At 41.2% G+C, this 12,241-nt stretch overlaps 1 protein-coding gene across 2 annotated transcripts in view; it reads left to right on the forward strand.

Annotated features, from left to right (window-relative positions):
* The window catches only part of PAQR5 (progestin and adipoQ receptor family member 5), an 85,671-nt gene that overhangs the window by 50,750 nt on the left and 22,680 nt on the right, over positions 1 to 12,241 (forward strand). The gene's annotated exons all lie outside the window — the stretch shown is intronic.

Below are 12,241 nucleotides of genomic sequence, written 5' to 3' on the forward strand. Positions count from 1 at the left end.
GGTCATTTGTCTTTTTGTTGTTGAGTGGTAAGTGTTCTTTATATATTTTTGATACAAGTCCCTTATCAGATACATGGTTTGAAAATGTTTTCTACCATTCTGTGTGTTGCATTTTCATGTTATTGACGGTATCCTTGGAAGCACAAAAGTTTTAAAATTTAATATTATCTATTATTTTTCTTTTGTTGCTTGTGCTTTTGATGTTATAGCAAAAAAACCTTTGGCTGATCCAAGGTCATGAAGATTTACTCCTATATTTTCTTCTAAGAGTTTTATCCCTAAAATTTAAGTCTATGATCCATTTTTTTTGCGTTAGTTATTGCATGTGATGTGAAATAGGGGTCCAACTTTATTCTTTTCTTTTTTTCATGTGGGTATCAAGCAGTCCCAGCACCATTTATTGGAAAGACTATTCATTATTGTTTCATTGAATTATCTTGACACCTTTATTGAAAATTGATTGACTATAAATGTGAGGGTTTATTTCTGGATTCTCAGTTCTATTCCATTGATCTGTTTGTCTCTTCTTAAGTCAGTCCACATTGCCTTGATTACTGTGCTTTGTAATGAGTTTTGAAATTGGGAAGTGTAAGTCCTTTAACCTTGATCTTCTTTTTCAAGATTGTTTGGCTGTTCAGGGTCCCTTGCATTTCCTTATGAATTTTAAGATCTATTTGTCAATTTCTGCAAACAGACAGACCAACAAAAAAACCAGGCAGGATTTTGAGAGAGATTGTACTGAATCTGTTGATCAGTTTGGGGGGCATTACCATCTTAATTATATTAAGTAAATTAAACCCATGAATATGGGCTGTCTTTTCATTTGTCTAGTTATTCTTTAATTTCTTTCAGTGATGTTTTGTAGTTTTCAGTATACAAGTCTTGCACCATTAAAATGATTTGTTAAATTTATTTCTAAGTATTTTATTGTTTTTGATACTGTTGTAAGTGGAATTGTTTTCTTAAATTCATTTCAGATTGTTATTGCTAGAATATAGAAAACTGAGTTTTGTATATTTATCTTATATCCTGCATGCTTGCTGAACTAATTTATTCTAATAGTATTTTAGTGGTTCCTTTAGGAATTCCTGTATGTAAGATCATGTCATCTGCAAATAGAGATAGTTTTGCTTCTTCCTTTTAATCTAGTTGCTTTTTATTTCTTTTTCTTGTCCAGTTGACCTAGCTAGAATCTCCACTACAATGCTGCATGGAAGTGGTGAGAGCAGACATCCTGATCATAGGGGAAAAGCATTCCATTAAGTATGTTAGCTGTGGGTTTCTCATAGATGGCCTTTGTTGGTTTAAAGAAGTTCTATTACTATTTTGTTGAGTATTCTCTTATCATGAAAGGGTATTGGATCTTGTGACATGCTTTTTCTGTGTCTATTGACATGAATATGTCATTTTTGTTTTTCTGTTCTCTTCTTGGTTAATCTTGTCAGTTTGTCTTTTTTAAAAAAAAATTGAAAAGAAGATGATTTGGGCTTTGTGGAGCCTCTCTATTATGTATTTTATATCTCTAATGTCTTTTTGTTATTTTTATTATTTTCTTTCTACCCTGGGTTTATTTTGCTGTTACTGCTCTAACTTCGTAAGTTAATCACTCTACCATTGTAATGTAAGCAATTAAATATATATATATTTCTCTCTAAGTATTGCTTTAACTGCAGTCCACATATGCAGTTCTAATTAATTTCTAACTTCCATTTTGATTTTTTATGCAACTTAACGATTGCTCAAGGTATCCATAATTGAAATGTGTTAAAAATCTTTCCTAATGGTGTCAGATTTGTGAATTACTCCTTGTAGGTAAGTCAATTTTTGCTTTATATATTTTGAGCCTGTGTTTCTTAGGTCCATCCAAGTTTGTAATTGTATCTTTCCGGTGAAGTAAAGTTCTTATTATTTCTAAAAAGTGATTCTCTTTATATCTAGTAATGCTTTTTGTCTTAGCATCTGTTTGATAGTTGTACAGTGACTCCAGTTTTGTTGTTTTCGTTATGTGTCTGGTTTATTTCTTTCCTTACTTTGACTTGTAATCTCTCCCAGTCCTTATATTTTAGTTGTGTCTCATGTAAATGGCACATAGTTGGATTTCATCTAGATTGACAATATTTGTCATTTAAAGGGACGGTTTAGTCTGTTGATATTTATAATGAGTATTGAAATATTTGCATTTATTTTGATCATCTTATGTGCTTTCTATTTGTCCTGTTTTCTCTGTTGCCCTTCCCTTCCTGCGCTCTTTGAATTGAGTTTTACATTCTTCTTTTCTTTTTCCTTTTGAACATGCTGTTTTCTCCTGCCCTTGTTTTATAATTAATATGCTAGAAATATTCTCTGAATTCATCAGCTTAATGGTTACTTCAGCTGTCTTTACATGAATAACTGTAGGAAGCAGGAAGGGCTAGGCTATGCTGAGTTTAAACTTTACCCCAGATAGCTCAGTGACTTAACAGAGCAAAGGTTTATTTCACCCTCACATTACATAGCTAAGTGGTCAGTGAGGAATTGTGAAGGGCCCAGGCAGATGGAAGGTCTGCCACCTCATAGCTGCTCCATCTGGAACATGTGGCCTTCTAGGTCACCACAGAAGGGGAAGAGAGAGAGGTGTCTTAGGTTGGGTTTCCTAGAAACAGGCTCTGAGACAAAGATGTACATGCAAGAAGTTCATGAGGGAGTGTTCTCAGGAACACCTGTAAGGAAGTGGGGGAAGCAGGCTTGGATAGAAGGAGAAGTTGCATCAGAGGCCTCTGCTGACCACCCAGGGAGCTCTGGAGTGGGGTTGACCCTTCAGAGTTGTCCCCAATGAGAAAAGAAGGCCAGGACTTTGTATCCATCCTTAGTGGGTTTGTGCTGCCCCTGTACAGTGAGCATAATGTGGTCAAGGTAGCAGCCTTTGGCCAAAAGTGATTCTCAGAGAGGGATAGTGGCTCAGTTCTGAAAAGGGGAAGAGTTGCATCCCCAGTCCATCATGACGTCTCCTACAAGAAGGCATTGTTCTTCAACTGCCCTGGCCTGGAATTAACTTTAACCAGAAATAGTCAACATGGCCCCAACCTAACGACCAGACAGTCTGAGAAATGTAAGAAAGCACATGTGATACTTGGTGAGCACCAACTGTCTCTACCATGCCTCACTTAACTTCTTGGATCTGAGGACTGGTGACTTGCAACAGTTCTAGACATTTACCAGTTAACTCTTCAAATATCACATCAGAACCATTATATTTTCTCCTTCTAGAGAAATATTCATTATGTCTCTTGTTTGCTTTTTCACATCTTCTGTCTCTTAATCTCTCTGGACCGCATCCTGGATACTTTCTTTGGATCTACTTTCAGTTGACTAATTTCCTTGTCAGCTTGGTCTAGTCTGCTCTTTATCCTTTCAGTGACTTTTTATTTCAATTATTATTTTTTTAATTTCTAAAAGTTATATTAGGTTCTTTTCAAATCTGCTTGCTTATTGTTCATATTTTTAAGCTCTCTCTTTAAACACATTGAACACAGTTATTTTACATTTCAATATCTGTTCTTTGATCTCTCTTTCTGCTATCTCCTATGTTTTGCTGTTTCTCATTCATGGCATTTTGTTTCTGGGTGTGTGCATGCTTGTTTTTTTTGTTTTTATTTTTTTATTTTTTAACATCTTTATTGGAGTACAGTGCATGCTTGTTTTAACGTAGAAATCCTTCAGAGAGGATTTGCATTTGTTTCGTTGCTTACCTGAGGGAACTACAAAACTTTGACCTCTATCTATTTGTAACCACTTAAAATTTTCCACTTGAGAGTTCTCGGACCGCAGTGGTAGTGTGGATTTGGACCACAAACCCCTGTGAAGATGAACTGATGGTTCTGAATTCTTGAGAGAGATTTTTTTTTCAGGGAGACAACTTTTGTAATTGTATTGTTCTGTCTGGTAGGATTTATTTTACATTCACTTATCTTGAAAGTCCTGGCTTTATTGATGAGTTCTCCTATTAGATTCCCTGCCTTTGATGGGCCTTGGATTTCATCTCTCATTTGCAAATGCTGGCAGCAGAAACTCTGAGGGTGAAAGCAGCGTACCTCCCAGGGTTCCTGGTTTCCCTTTGTTTTGAGGGTTTTGTGACTTCCTTGCTTTTGTGCCATCTTGCTGATAGATTTATCCAGCGTAGAATGCAGGCTTCATCCAGCATTTTAATTGTTTTCGTTGGAAGGATCCTTCATGACATCTCATCGACCATCATTCTGCCAGAACCAGATGTTCCCCAGCTATTCTTCCAGGTCCTTCCTGCATCACATGGGTCCAGTGATCCCTTCCTTCTGAAAACTTGCATAACATCTAGTATATCCATGAAATATTTGTAGCAATCCTTGGTTCCACCAGGCTGGGTGCAGTGAAGCATCCTGGGCTTTTCCATCTAACAAACTAGGAGTTGCATTTTGGTTCTGCTATTTCTTATGAAATAGCAGATGAAGCTCCATCTCACCGAGCTTCAGTTTCCTTATCTGTAAAATGGGCTTGACAATCCCTACCTTTCAGTGCTCTCACGATGAGCAAATAAAATCGGGTCTGCCCCTGCCGTGTACTGGATCTGAATCAGGAGAACAAATAGAGGCCACAGACCATATGCCTAAATATGTAAAAGTCACAAATGAAGCTCATAGTTATATAAATTCTACCTTGACAAATATTCCTTCATAATGACAAAAAACAATATGTAAAGCTCCGATTTTTGTATAGCTAACGCCAGCAAAATGTCAAAGCAGCTAAACTTAATTATTATTGCACATGTTTGGATATAATGTTGATGGATTAGTGATGTTTAGATGGGCATAACATACATAATTCATACATTTACATGTTTATTCTGTAAAATTTATTTTTCTTGCCTTCACTTCAGCAAAATTTTGAGATGTTGTAATCAACATTATCACATAATTTGTGTTCTGTTAACAGTGATGTCAAAATAGACCATTATTCTTGAATCACTGTAGTTCTTAGATTTTTTTAAAATTTTTAATTAATTTCATTTGGGAGAAACTTCTGTTGAGTTTTTATTCAGTTCTGCTGAGGCAGAGCAACTGGAATTATCAAAAAATATTCTTAAAGCCACATTTAGAATCAGGAATGAGTATAAAATTTACATACCAAGTTCAGACATTGTAATGAGGTTGCATATGATAGAATTAAGCGGGAAAATTATTAAATATTTTAATTTCATATGGATCGCCATCTTTTATGTTGCTGTTTTCACTTTCTTAAAACAATATCTAGATCCATATAGTACTTACTTGATTTTTCGTTTTCCAAGAAAAAAATAGAAAGAAAACAAAATAGCATCTTGCTCAGTCAAAATTATACCTCAGTCTGCAATGGCCAGAAAAGTAATTTCTGTGGGAATCAGTTTCAGGATTGTTTGTATGTGAATCTTCTCTTTCACAGTCCACAGACATTTTTGTTTCCTTATTTGAATTTCATTTTATTGGAATATCATTTTTGTTGCATATTTCATGTGTGGCTTCTTTAGTTTAGAAAAGTCCTAGACATATTTAAAATAATAAATACGCATTTTTAATCCCTTTAAAAGTGAAATAGCCAAACTAGATTTTTTTTTTTTTGTAGGCTTTTGCTAACAACATCCCATAACATATATCTGTGGACAGCTCAGGTTCAAACCAAAGATGGGATTTGCTCTGTATTTGAGGACCTTCTGTTGTTTCACTGATTTCTTTCAGTCATCTTGCATCTTGCCTAAATTTTACCTAAGTGTTTAATGATATTTATTTGGCATTCCCATTGCAAGAATAAGAGTAGTTTGTGGTCAAATTTGATATGTGTTTCAGGAAGATATCCCATATTGGGGAAGTTTCTGTGGATGTCATATATAATCTTTGAATTGTTCCAAAGGAAGGCATCAATTCTCCTAGTAAGAAATTGAAATCATGTGCTGCCATCTCCAGCTCTAAGAATGCTTTTGGATTTTTGGACAAATCCTGACCTTGTATTAGTTTTCTGTTGTTGCCATAACAAATTACCACAAATCTGATGGCTTAAAAAAGAAGATAAATTGATTACCTTACAGTTCTGTAGGTTAGAAATCTCACATGGGTCTCACTAGGCTAAAATCAAAGTGTCGATGGAGGCTCTCTGGGGAGAACCTGTTGCCTTTTCCAGCTTCTGGCAGCCACCTACAGTCCTTGGCTCCTGGCCCACTCCCTCCATCTGCAGAGCCAGCAATGTTGCATCTCTCGACCCTTCTTCATAGTCACATCCCCTTCTACCTCCCTTCCACTTTTAAAGGTTTTTAAAACAAATTTATTTATGTTATCTATTTATTTTTGGCTGCGTTGGGTCTTCGTTGCTGTGCGCAGGCTTTCTCTAGTTGCGGTGAGCGGGGGCTACTCTTCGTTGCGGTGCATGGGCTTCTTATTGCGGTGGCTTCTCTTTTTGCGAAGCACGGGCTCTAGGCGCGCCGGCTTCAGTAGCTGTGGCTCGCGGGCTCTAGAGCGCAGGCTCAGTAGTTGTGGCACACGGGCTTAGTTGCTCCGCGGCATGTGGGGTCTTCCCGGACCAGGGCTCGAACCTGTGTCCCCGCATTGGCAGATGGATTCTTAACCACTGCACCACCAGGGAAGTCCTCTCCCTTCCGCTTTTAAGAACCTCGTGATTACATTAGGCCTACCTGGATAATCAAGATAATCTCCCTATTTTAAGGTTAGCTGATTAGCAACTTTAATACCATCCCGTGACCTTAATTTCCCTTTGCCGTGTAACCTAACATATATACAGGTTCTGGCGATTAGGACATGGACATCCTTGAGAGGCAATTATTTTGCCTACCACAGACTCTCAAATCACGTTATCACAAGCTTGCCCATGGCAGATTTTTAAATCAATGCCTAAATTCTAAGATTCTTTTTCTAGTTCTTAAATCAAAGACTGTATTATTATAATAAAGTAAAACTGATGGAACGCTCCATTGTTTCAACTTCGTCACTTTCTTCTTCTGCAGATCAACACTCCGTATAATGTTCGTCATTCAGTGGGGCGTCTCACCCTGGTACACCTACCCGTACTGAGTAACATTTACTTTTTAAAAACATCCTATGTGTCTTTGTTTTTTTCACTTTATTGCTCATTAAAGTACTAATATCCTTCAGATCCTCCATCCTAGATACAGTGATCATTTGCTTCACTACTTTGTATCCATCTTACATGTTCGGCCAGAAGAAGTTTACCATCGTGTGTAAATATTGTCCTGCATGTATGGAAAGCATCGTTATGCTTGACTGAATATTAGACACTTATTTTTTAAAGAACACCACCCCAGTGTTCTAAATTGACCTTTATCTGTAATTGCTTAATACCAACAATGGTTGGCTATTAATTCAGCCAACTTACAGGTCTAGTAATTGCATGTGGCTTGTATACCAGTGATGTTTTATGTGTTTTAGATTGAGAACCTAAGTGTTCTCTTTTACCAGGACCAAGCATGGTCCGTCCTGCATGAGACAGTGGCTTGGTGTCCGACCCAGTGTCAGGCACGTGGCAGATACTCACTAAATGACTGGTTATACTCGATACAGCAATTTGTGGCCTGCTCTCTTCCTCCCCATTCTATCCATGCCTCTGCCTACCAGCACCTCACCAGACTCCTCGCTGGTCTCTCACTGTCCCCTCCCTTGCTTCTCATGCCTGTGTCTTTGGGTTCATCTTAACATACCTAAAGGGCACCTCCTCTTCTGTGATGAACTACAGATGCTGGACAGGGAGGTGACAGCACGATGCTGAGGCAGGAGCCTGGGCTGGGAAGCCGGAGATAGCTGCAGAATCAGCGTGTGCTGGGAGTGTGTTGGAAATGAAGATTCACCCCAGCCCCACCGAACTGCAGTAAGATCCCTAGGTGACCTGCGGACACCTGCAGAAGAAAGTTGGAGAGGCACTGGCTTAGAGACTTTGTCCCCCAACCTCACCACTTGCACTTTGTATGAGCTCAAGCTGCCATAAAAAGTACCACAGACGGGGTGGCTTAAACAACAGAAATTCATTTTCTCCCAGTTCTGGAGGCTGGAAGTCCAAGATCAAGGTGCCAGCAGGGTTGGCTTCTTCTGAGGCTTCCCCTCAGCTTGCAGACGGCCACCTTCTTGCTGTGTCCTCACATGGTCATCCCTCTGTGCACGCACATCCCTGGTGTCTCCCTCTGTGTCCAAATTTCCTTTTCTCGTGAGGGACACCAGTTAGATTAGATTAACTGTCTTGTTTTGACTTAGTCACCTCTTTAAAGACTATCTCCAAGTACAGTTATATTCAGAAGTGCTGGAGTTAGGGCTTCAACATATAAATTTTGTGGGACATGCAATTCAGAACAATGACATCACTTTAAAGAAGAAGCAACTAAGGTTCAGAGAAGTGTGTGACGGTCCACAATGACACTGCAGGCTGAGAGGTGAGAGCTTCATCTCCGACAAGCCCTCTGGAGTGGCAGGGAGGATAGTGTGAGAGACCAGGACGCGGAGTCTGATGTCTCAGCTTTGCTCCCGCTGCTTCTGGGATCCTCGATAAATGCCTTAACAGCCACAGACCTTAGTTTCCTTTGCTGTGAAATGGGGACAGTAAAAGGCTGTCCCTCACGCGGCCGTGAGGATTCAGTGAGATCTAGATGGGAAATGCAGATTACCATGCCAAGGCCGGTGGCCTGCTGACCCCGCTCTGACAGCCTCTGTGCTTTGCCTGCCATCAAAATCCTCTCTTATTTACTGCTAGCCAGAATGCCTGATTATTTTCCCCAGGTGATTTGCAGTGTAATAGCTGGAAAAACCAAGGGTTTAAAATGGTCACAGTGGAATTTCAGGCATCGGCTGGCGGGGGCACAGGGCTGTTCTTGAAAGCCGAGTTCGTGACAGGCAGTAAGAGAAAAACCCGCTGACGTGCTCTTGCCCTTCCACCTGGCTGCCTGGGGGTTCTCGCTCCTAAATTATAGGCCACGCGCAATTTGATTTCGTTTCATTCTAAATTGCCCAGCCTGCAACCTGGGAGGAAATCAATTCTGCTGTGCAAATATGCCAGCGCCTGCTAACTTTGGGCCGCTTACAAATGAGGCCCAGCTACGGAGTATTAAGGCAATGACCACAGTTTGCCTTTGGGGGTCAAACTAGGCACGGACGCAAAATTGTTTTCAAGTGTTTTGCTGTTCAGATTTATGTAGCATGCATCCTGTAAGGATCTATTCTATGCAAAGTGCTTTGCTAAGGCTGGAGCCGGACAATGGAGAGAACGTGTCTCCCTTCCTGTGCTTGGAGGGGCGCAGAGGCAGAATCACTCTTCTGAGACAGAGGGGCTCCCTTTCTTTTATCCATCCTTTATCCATCTGTCATTTTTTTTGGAGGGGCTGCTTAAAATCCTACCCCCATGTCTGGCGTCAGGATAGCCGGTCAGAGGGAAGCAGTTTCTTTTAATCTGTGCCCAACCCTGGCCTTGGTGGTAAGGCATTCTCCCCAGGTCTGGGGCTAGATTCTTCAGTGTGGTCAAGTTGTCTAGTTTGTGGACTTCCCAGCTCCTCTGTTCCCCTCTGGCTTTTGACTCTATCAGCATCCTCTCTTGCCTCCCAGAATGCAGGGTCCAAAGAGAGAAGGACAGTAGTCATATCCTGAGTCACCGTGGACAAAATGTGGGAGACTCCCCCCTGCTCTGGGTCCTGTCCATCCACCGTCCAGCTGTGGCTGTCACTGCATCTGAGCTGTCCTGCAGCCCCGCCCTGCTTCCTCCCTGTGTGTCACCCTCACATGCCCAGGGCTCTGTAGGCCCCTTGTAAGATCTCCTGCTATACGGGATCTGCTGAACTTATTCACATGAAGCAGTGAATAATTAATAACAATTGCTCCTTTCTGGAGTCCTTGCATTTTAACAAGAGGCCAGTGCTTTAATAAAAAAAAAAAGAGGGCTTCCCTGGTGGTGCAGTGGTTGAGAATCTGCCTGCCAATGCAGGGGACACAGGTTCGAGACCTGGTCCGGGAAGATCCCATATACTGCGGAGCAGCTAAGCCCACTTGCCACAACTACTGAGTCCGTGCGCCTAGAGCCCATGCTCCGCAATGAGAAGCCACCACAATGAGAAGCCCGCGCACTGCAACGAAGAGTAGCCCCCGCTCTGCAACGAAGAGTAGCCCCCGCTCACCAAAACTAGAGAAAGCCCGCGCGCAGCAGCAAAGACCCAACACAGACAAAAATAAAATAAATAAATTTATTAAAAAAAATTTTTTTTAAGGAAGAAAGCAATAAACATAACAGGTAGAATGATAGGCCTGTAGTTTCTGCTGGAGGGCCTTACGCGTGCCTGCCAAGCATGCGCCATCGTCCTCGCTTGAATCAGAGGCTGAAGGCCATGAGCCCGTTTGCCGCCTTGTCAGCAACCCTGGTGGGTGGGCAGCTGCAAGCCGAGATGCCTGCTGCCCATTAGAGAAGCTTGTCCACTGAAAACCGGGGATGTCAGCAGAAATGCACAGTGAATCAAAAACTGGAACAAATCGCTTTAATTAGCTAAAACCCAAACCTAATTCAAACAGTATTTCTTCACTGGACCATGAACCAACCTCATTCTCCCCCTGTCCCTAGTTGACTAGTTTCACCCAGAATTGAACCAAGATGGGAATGTGCTCACCGTCTGGTGAGCAAAGGCCCCCCATTTCATAGGTGTGGACACTGAGCCCTGAGAGTTGTGGCCCAGCTCAATGTCATAGGGCACCTAATGGGTGCAGATTTGACTCTTTACTCTGATATCCCCTTACTAATTTCTCCACTATTCCATGAGACCTGTTGACTCAGAACCTCAAGAGTTAGTCCAAGTTATGCCATACATTGTGTATTCTTTTAAAAAAATTTTTGGCTGCGTTTGGTCTTTGTTGCTGTGCACGGGCTTTCTCTAGTTGTGTTGAGCAGGGGCTACTCTTCCTTGCGGTGCACAGGCTTCTCATTGCACTGGCTTGTCTTTGTTGCGGAGCACAGGCTCTAGGCGTGCAGGCTTCAGTAGTTGTGGCTTGCGGGCTCAGTAGTCGTGGCTCACGGGCTCTAGAGCGCAGGCTCAGTAGTTGTGGCGCAGCATGTTTAGTTGCTCCGCGGCATGGGGGATCTTCCCAGACCAGGGCTCGAACCCGTGTCCCCTTCATTGGCAGGTAGATTCTTAACTACTGTACCACCAGGGAAGTCCCTACATTGTCTATTCATGTGGTTTTTGTTTTGTTTTTGATTATTTATTTATTATTTTTTAAACCATTTTTAAAAATTGAAGTATAGTTAATTTACAATGTTGTGTTAGTTTCAGGTGTACAGCAAAGTGATTCAGTTATTATCATATATATTCTTTTTCGGATTCTTTTCCATTATAGGTCATTACAAATATTGTGTATTTTTGAATCAAGATCCTCTCTTAAATTAAGAAGTTGGTAACCCAAATAGGAAATGGGTGGTTAGGTAGGAATTCTCCCAGCCTTCCATTCCTCCCACAGCCCTAGAAAATCAGAGGGAAATCTTTAAAATTGACTGTGATTCAATTTACATTACGATTACTAATATTGTCATTGTCATTATTTGCCTCAGTTAATCTACTCATTTTTACTTACCTCTCGAAGTTATAACAACATTTGGCTAAGTCACTGGTTCTTAACTGGGGGAGATTTTGCCCCCAGGGACATTGGCAATTTTGGGAGTCATTTTTAGTTGTCACATTACTGCTAAACAATGCCTAGGACAGCTCCGCCCCCAGCACAAAGAATTGTCTGGCCCCAAATGTCAACAGGGTTGAGACTGAGAAACCCTGATCTGATCAACACAAAAGGGGGAGAAAATCTGCAAATCCTGCTAGTTCAACAAATAAAACTCTTTCCTTTTCCGTGTTTCTCACAGTCTCCACCCCACTATGTGTACTTAAAATTTCTATAGTTCTATCATCATGGCAGGAATACAGTTGACATCCCACTTTTTTTCACTTAATATCGCATCCTGAGCTTTTGACCCTCATGCCTCATCGTCTCCATAATTACCATTTTTAATGGATGTGATGCAGTCCTCCAAGCAGGTTGACACCCCCTATTTTACCTGACCCGTCCAAATTCTCATCCGGGATGGTTACTGAGAGCCTTGCCAGGCGGGCTGCGCGGGGTGGGGAGCTTGCGTGGGCCCTGCTGTGACCAGCCTTCTCCTCCGCCTGCAGCGCAGGCTGATGCCATCATAGTTTTCATCGTCAACAGGCCTTTATGAA

Source organism: Lagenorhynchus albirostris, chromosome 1 (genome assembly GCF_949774975.1).
Source record: "Lagenorhynchus albirostris chromosome 1, mLagAlb1.1, whole genome shotgun sequence".
Classification (NCBI taxonomy): Eukaryota; Metazoa; Chordata; class Mammalia; order Artiodactyla; family Delphinidae; genus Lagenorhynchus; species Lagenorhynchus albirostris.